Source organism: Notolepis coatsorum (assembly GCF_963971535.1).
Source record: "Notolepis coatsorum genome assembly, chromosome: 4".
NCBI lineage: Eukaryota > Metazoa > Chordata > Actinopteri > Aulopiformes > Paralepididae > Notolepis > Notolepis coatsorum.
The window spans coordinates 142,037,738-142,044,907 of NC_140168.1; positions in this window are offsets into that span (position 1 = coordinate 142,037,738).

Genomic DNA, 7,170 nt, shown 5'->3' on the forward strand with positions numbered 1-7,170 from the left:
AGGCCACACCCCAGCATCCTCCTATAAGATGCCGGACATGGTCACACTCTACCTTCCTCTTTTTTTGTTTCCAACATGGACGCTGCAGTGCACTCCATGAACTAGTTGTTATGAAATGCAGAGAGAAATTGCACAATGTTGGGTTTTTCGCCGGAGATTCACCAGCCGATGGAATCTTCTCGGCACATCCTAACAGCGCATCGGGCCTGTCCTGGGGTTTCCTCGTCTCGTGACAGCAGATCGAGGGACGTCGCGCTGCGGCTAGCTGTTGGGCTAGGTCGCGCACAGGTAGGGCCTGCGCTTCCAGGCATTAATGCTAGCATTTGTGATACTGCTCGTTGTCCCGTGAGACAGCCGAGTTGTGTATTGGCGCGAGGGGCAGGATATTTGGGAAAACATGGTCGTTATGACTCTGTTTTGGGTGTTTTCCCAACTATCCTAGTGTGCACGGCTAATGCTAATGCTACAATGCTGGGTCTCCGTTCTTGTTCCCCGCCGAGGGCTGTCTTTACTAAAAGGTCTTCCCTCCTCTTAACCATTCATGCTGACAGTCAATCGGTGTCTAATGTTGGGAGTTTTGACGGGTTTTGTTTACCATTTTCATGGGTGGATGGGCTGAGGCCTAGGGCTGGTGTGCTTTTTGTGAATCTATGAATTGTGTTAGGGACTGGTGTTTTTCTCTGGTCTGCATCCCCTTAACATTGTGTGTATGGACTAGCCCATTCTGCAGTGTGTTAGTGGAGTTTTCGTTCATTTATTCATTTACCCCTTCATGGGTGCACACCACAGTGGAGGTTGCTGCATTCCTACTAGTGAGGCAGTGCTTCACTAGTAGTAGTCTTTTGTCTGCAGCCACCACTGGTGCTCCGTGCTTGTGAAGCAGGTGGCATCAGTCCTTTGCCTCTGACATGGTGGAACGGTGTTCGGACCGGCCGACATCATGAGGCGAGTCGGCCCGGCAGGTGGCTGGTGGGCTGTTACAGCCTATACCGCCGCGGTATAGAATTAGCAGCGACTAGCAACATTGTTCGAATTGCTCTTTTTTCTGTCAAAAATGATGTCGGGTGGTGGGGCCTTAGGGCCAGCCGATGTCAAAACATCGTGCAAGGTTTTGAGGTTATTAGCTTTTGACCTAGCCGCAAGCTATAACCGCAGGGAGGGCTAGGATGCTGTCAACACTTGTTTATAGACATCTTGGTTGGATCAGTCTCCCCTTGAGGAGGAGAGAACTTTTTTCCCTCCTCAGGCCGCCCCTCTCCGCAGAGGGACTTTGGTCTTTCCGCAGGAGCACGGGTGGTATTTGACCTAGGCCCCACACCGCCTCACACCGCGCAGCCAGAGGTGATAGCACGGCCTCGCCAGCGGCTGTGGCGAGGCCCTCAACCAGCGGCCATGTTTCCCCCGCCTGAGGTACCCTGGACACAAAGAAAACAGGTGATCGCAAGGCCGACAGCCTTGGCGGCCGAGGGATCGGCTACATTAGATGAGCACGCCCTAAAAAAACGTCGCCGTCTAGCTGTGTCTAGCTCGCTCTCCGGTCACTCCCCCCCCCAACACCAGCGGGATAAGGGCTCTGATTTGTTTCCTTTGGCTGCGGGCCGCGTGCCTTCAATGAAGCGCAAGCGGCCCCACGTTTCGCTTCTCATGGGGACAGGGGCTGACACCCAGTTGCTGGCTAGGCCTGGGTCTGTCCATGAGAATGTTGTGCTGTCAAGCGGTTCCCACGCCACACGTTCTGCGTCTGTGTTTGGTGAGCCTGGTGTTGTGTCTGTCAACAACAAAGGTTGTCAGCCGGGGAGCTTGAGGCCCTTGGGGTCGCAGCGCGAGTTCCCCCAGCCCTGCCCTCGCCAGGCCGGGTATCACATTAGTGCCTCCCACGGCCGGAAGACCGGCGCTGGTCAGGCAGGCGTGCATGATTTGGGTGGTAGTAATATCACTGCAGGGCTACGGTGTGTAGGAACTAGTGGTCTGCAAGGGCCTTGAAATAAAGCCCGAGCCCTGCCCGAGCCCGTGAACTTCAGGCCCTGCCCGAAAATAAGCCCGACTGTAAATAATATTTTAAGCCCTAGCCCGCGTGAAAACCCGAAAAAAATTATTATTATTATTATTAAAATATTTTTTTTTTAATTTTTTTTAAATATTCGAAACACGGTTTTATATGAACGTAATAAATAAACTAAACTAAGAAGCATTTACATAGCCTGTTTCGCTCTTATTAGAATGCCATCTCTCCCAGTGCTCGCTTATATAGACTGACTCACACATCAGCCTCGTAAAACGTATTGAAGGCTATAGAATCTTCTTTGACACACACACACACACACACACACGACACACAATAGCCTACTCAGTACAGAAATCATATTTCGAGCAGAGCAACGTAATGAAAAGCACAACAAAACAGGTAGCGACTAGCGACCCAGCAAATAATAAACATCACTCACCACAACGTCAGCAACGCCTTGAACACCGTTAACAAAACTACGCCAACCGGCTACATACATCCCAAGAACAAATTAAAACGTTCGCCAACTGGCTATATTCCAACACAACCAATCGAGTTGAACTTGTCCCCTGAGTTCTCCCTGCTCGCTGCAGTAATTACATCCAAATGTTTCTCTGGCGCAAAAGAGAAAACGAATGTTAAGGAAAACGAAGGTTATCCTATAACCCTAGTTATATGAAGAAAAAAAAGAATTATTTATTAAAAAAAAAGCCCTACCCAGCCCGAGCCTGGGCAAGGTTGCAGTGCACTAGTAGGAACCCACCCTATCCGGCAGTGTGGGGACCTCACGCCTTGCATGTCCAGCTGTAAAACAGTTCCTCAGCAATCCATGCCGGGGAGGTGTTCAGTGGGGGAGCTTTTGTCACCCAGTGTGATGTCAGCTTCCCCCGTATCAAACCGGCCCTTTCTGTCGGGGTCCCCCCTTGGGTTCTCGGCGCGCTCGGGAGGTTCCGTCCTAGGACGGTTACGGCGCTGTCCGTGATGCGCCTGCTGCTGGGGTCCCTCTTGGCCTCCTCTTCATGAGGAGGATGCAGAGATGGGTTTTTCCAGTATGGAAATGGACCCGGTGTGAGACATGTGGAAGCGGCTGAAGGTTCCCATGTCAGTACTGGGGGACCTCGTCTTCTGGGGAGGGTCTGGTGCCCTCACCTGCGGGGTCCCCGTGGGCAGCAGGCTGTCACACGTCACGGTCTTCACCGATGCCTCCCTCATGGGATGGGGGGGGGACGTGTCGGGCCAACGCAGTAGGGGGCAGCTGCCATGCTGCCCGGTCTGCGCTACATTCAATGTGTTGGAATTGAAGGCAGTCCTTCTGGTCCTCAAACGGCTCGACCACCTTGTGGTGGGCAAGCATGTTTTGGTCAGGATGGACAACACGACGTCAGCGTCGTATATTGTCAGACAGGGTGGAGTGCGCTCCCCCCATCTGCACCGGGCGGCGGTCGGTGAGGCCTGAGTGCCTGTCTATTCGGCCGATAGCAGTGCGACTCTGAGGCCTAATCCAGTCTTCGTGCCAAAGAATATCCGGAGCTCTTTCGCTCCAGGGATATTGTGGTTCAGGCGTTCGTCCGCCTCCTCACGCCAGTGAGTTGGAGGCGGGCCTTTACCTGTCGTGTCCTGTCCGTGCACTGGGGGTTTACCTCAGGACCCGGGCTCTCAGGGCTTCCGTTCAACTGTTTGTTTGTTACGGTGGCCCTTGCGCGGGTGAGGCGCTGCCCAAGCAGCACCTGTCACATTGGTTGTGCGCGGGCGTTGCCTTTTGCTGCACGTTGGCTGGACAGGTCCCCCCTCGGGATGCTGCCCTGTTAGGGGGGGCCTCGGTAGAGGACATCTGTGCTGCGGCCTCCTGGTCCTCCCCGGGTCCCTTTGTTAAGTTTTCCCTCGTGGACATGACTGGGGGTTCTGTCTCCCAGGCGGTTCTGAGGTCTGGGACCTCTCCTGCGTCCCGCCTTTGGTGGGCTAGCAGGGGTGTGTAGGTGTGTGCCATGGGGTGATGTGTCTCTCTGATGTGATGTATCTCATAATGGCAGGAGCGAGACGCGATGACCAGTATGATATATAACGAAAGGTTATCCTATAACCTAGTTATATGAATACTGGCAGAGCGTCTCGCTCTCAGCGCCCTGAGGTCCCTTGGTTGGGTTTTCAATGTTGGAAAAAAAAAATCCGAGGAAGGTAGAGTGTGACCATGTCCGGCGTCTTATAGGAGGACGCTGGGGCGTGGCCTGGTCAGGTGCATGGGTGCAAATTGTTTGTTCATGAGCACAGTAGGTGCTAGGAGATAAGAGTTATCTCATAATGGCTGGAGCGAGACGCTCTGCCAGTATTCATATAACTAGGTTATAGGATAACCTTTCGATTTTGGTATTCATCAAAGTCTGATTGGATAAAGGTAATTTACATCATAAATCAGATGTCCAATGACCCATAAGATAAATGACACAAGGCTCATTAATTGGTCAAAATCACCTTGCATGATAAAGACCCTCCTTCTTTATTTCTTATATAAACTGATGATGTTGGTAAACTATTTAGTCTCTCCTCCAGAAGTTGATGGAACACTGGGGGTAGTTGAGCTAGAAACAGATAAACTCAGCTGCGACTGAATTATCTCTGTTGGACGTAGCTGCATTTGGCAGAGGTAATGATGCTTTGTCCCTGATTAGCAGGGGCCCAGAGAGACTTCAATAAACGTCTTCAAATTGACTTTAAGGTAAGACTCTGTTTTTATATTTATTGCTGTGACTCGTAATTATTCTCACTGTATGGGTTAACTGTGATTTACATAATTGTGTAAAGTGGATTTGCATAATTGTCACGACAGTAACTAGGGATACGAGGACTGTGAGTATGTGTAACTAGGAGGGATATGAGGACTGTGAGTATGTGTAACTAGGAGGGATATGAGGACTGTGAGTATGTGTAACTAGGAGGGATATGAGGACTGTGAGTATGTGTAACTAGCAGGGATATGAGGAATGTGTGTATGTGTAACTAGGAGGTGAAATGATGACTGTGAGTATGTGTATATAGGAGGGATATGAGGACTGTGAGTATGTGTAACTAGGAGGGATATGAGGACCATGTGTAACTAGGAGGGATATGAGGACTGTGAGTATGTGTAACTAGGGGGATATGAGGACTGTGTGTATGTGTGTAACTAGGAGGGATATGAGGACTATGTGTGTGTAACTAGGAGGGATATGAGGACTGTGTATATGTGTAACTAGGAGGTGAAATGATGACTGTGAGTATGTGTATATAGGAGGGATATGAGGACTGTGAGTATGTGTAACTAGGAGGGATATGAGGACCATGTGTAACTAGGAGGGATATGAGGACTGTGAGTATGTGTAACTAGGGGGATATGAGGACTGTGTGTATGTGTGTAACTAGGAGGGATATGAGGACTATGTGTGTGTAACTAGGAGGGATATGAGGACTGTGTATGTGTAACTAGGGGGGATATGAGGACTGTGTGTATGTGTAACTAGGAGGTGAAATGATGACTGTGAGTATGTGTAACTAGGAGGGATATGAGGACTGTGAGTATGTGTAACTAGCAGGGATATGAGGACTGTGTGTATGTGTAACTAGGAGGTGAAATGATGACTGTGAGTATGTGTATATAGGAGGGATATGAGGACTGTGAGTATGTGTAACTAGGAGGGATATGAGGACCATGTGTAACTAGGAGAGATATGATGACTGTGAGTATGTGTAACTAGGAGGGATATGAGGACTGTGAGTATGTGTAACTAGGAGGGATATGAGGACTGTGAGTATGTGTAACTAGGAGGGATATGAGGACCATGTGTAACTAGGAGAGATATGAGGACTGTGAGTATGTGTAACTAGGGGGATATGAGGACTGTGTGTATGTGTGTAACTAGGAGGGATATGAGGACTATGTGTGTGTAACTAGGAGGGATATGAGGACTGTGTGTATGTGTAACTAGGAGGGATATGAGGACTGTGTGTATGTGTGTATGTGTAACTAGGAGGGATATGCAAAAAGACGCATTTCAATTGCCTTGTGTACATTGACAATAACATAATCTTCTATAATATAGAATTAATTTGGGTTTATAAACTCCCATTGGTGGCAGCCACTCGAGGGAGGCGGGGCACAGCGTTTGAGTGGCATGTAGGACCAGTTGGCTCCTCTGAAGTGAAACCATGTACTAAATTGTCATAATTGGCTTTTTTTTGTTGCTCAAGGGTGGTGGAATGGTGGAGCGGGGGTGGGTGGGTGGGGGGGGGGGGGGGGGGTTGGAAAGTCCCTCTCACTTCCAACGTTTGTCTGCTGAGCACAGACAATGAGCTCAGCACGCCGCTACTCATCAGCGAACAGGAAGACAGGATGACAGAGGGTGGGAGAGTTCAGCGGGGGTCTGTGCCCCCCCCCCCCCCCCCCTCCTCCCATCATCACCTTCAGGAAGCACCACCACGCTGACACACATGTTACTGGGTGACAGTGTGTGCACCCCACATTAGGATCCTGCCGGAAACAGGTGCCCGAGGCCTCATTGTTTCCACGCCAACCAAGCCAGAAAAATAAAACAAAACAAGAAATATACATGGTGGGGGGCACGTTTGACTCAAGACATGAATCATGGGTCTAAAGAGCAAGTTAATGAAAGGAAGGAAGTCTGGGATGGAGTCCAACGAGGGAGGGCCGCTAGAGAGAGAGTTGTACTTGCACTGCTGAATTTTTTTAATAAAATATACGTATATATGTATACGTGATGAGTTAAAGGCATCCTATATTACTGCCTGATGCTCGTCAGAAGCACCAGCTCAGATTCAGATAATGTATTCAAGTTGAAGAATGCACACCGTGTAATTGTGGTGTCATTGTCTTTCTATTTTATTTTGGGAGACGGCGGTTCGTAATTGAGTTATTTAGTCAATTTGAAGCCCAGAGTTTGTAAACAGTGCTGTAAGTCAGCGCACACAGACAAACATAGAGTACATTGGACAGAAAATATGCGCTGTTATGCTGATGATGTGATTGTAATCAGACGGATCACACTTTTACCACACTGGTTCTGTCTTTTAAGCCTAGTCTAGTTTATGTATGCTGGCGCTGCATTCTTCCTTTTGCACATTTCACACATCCTCAGGGTTCCCACAGACGTTGCAAAATTTAATTCAAGGATTTT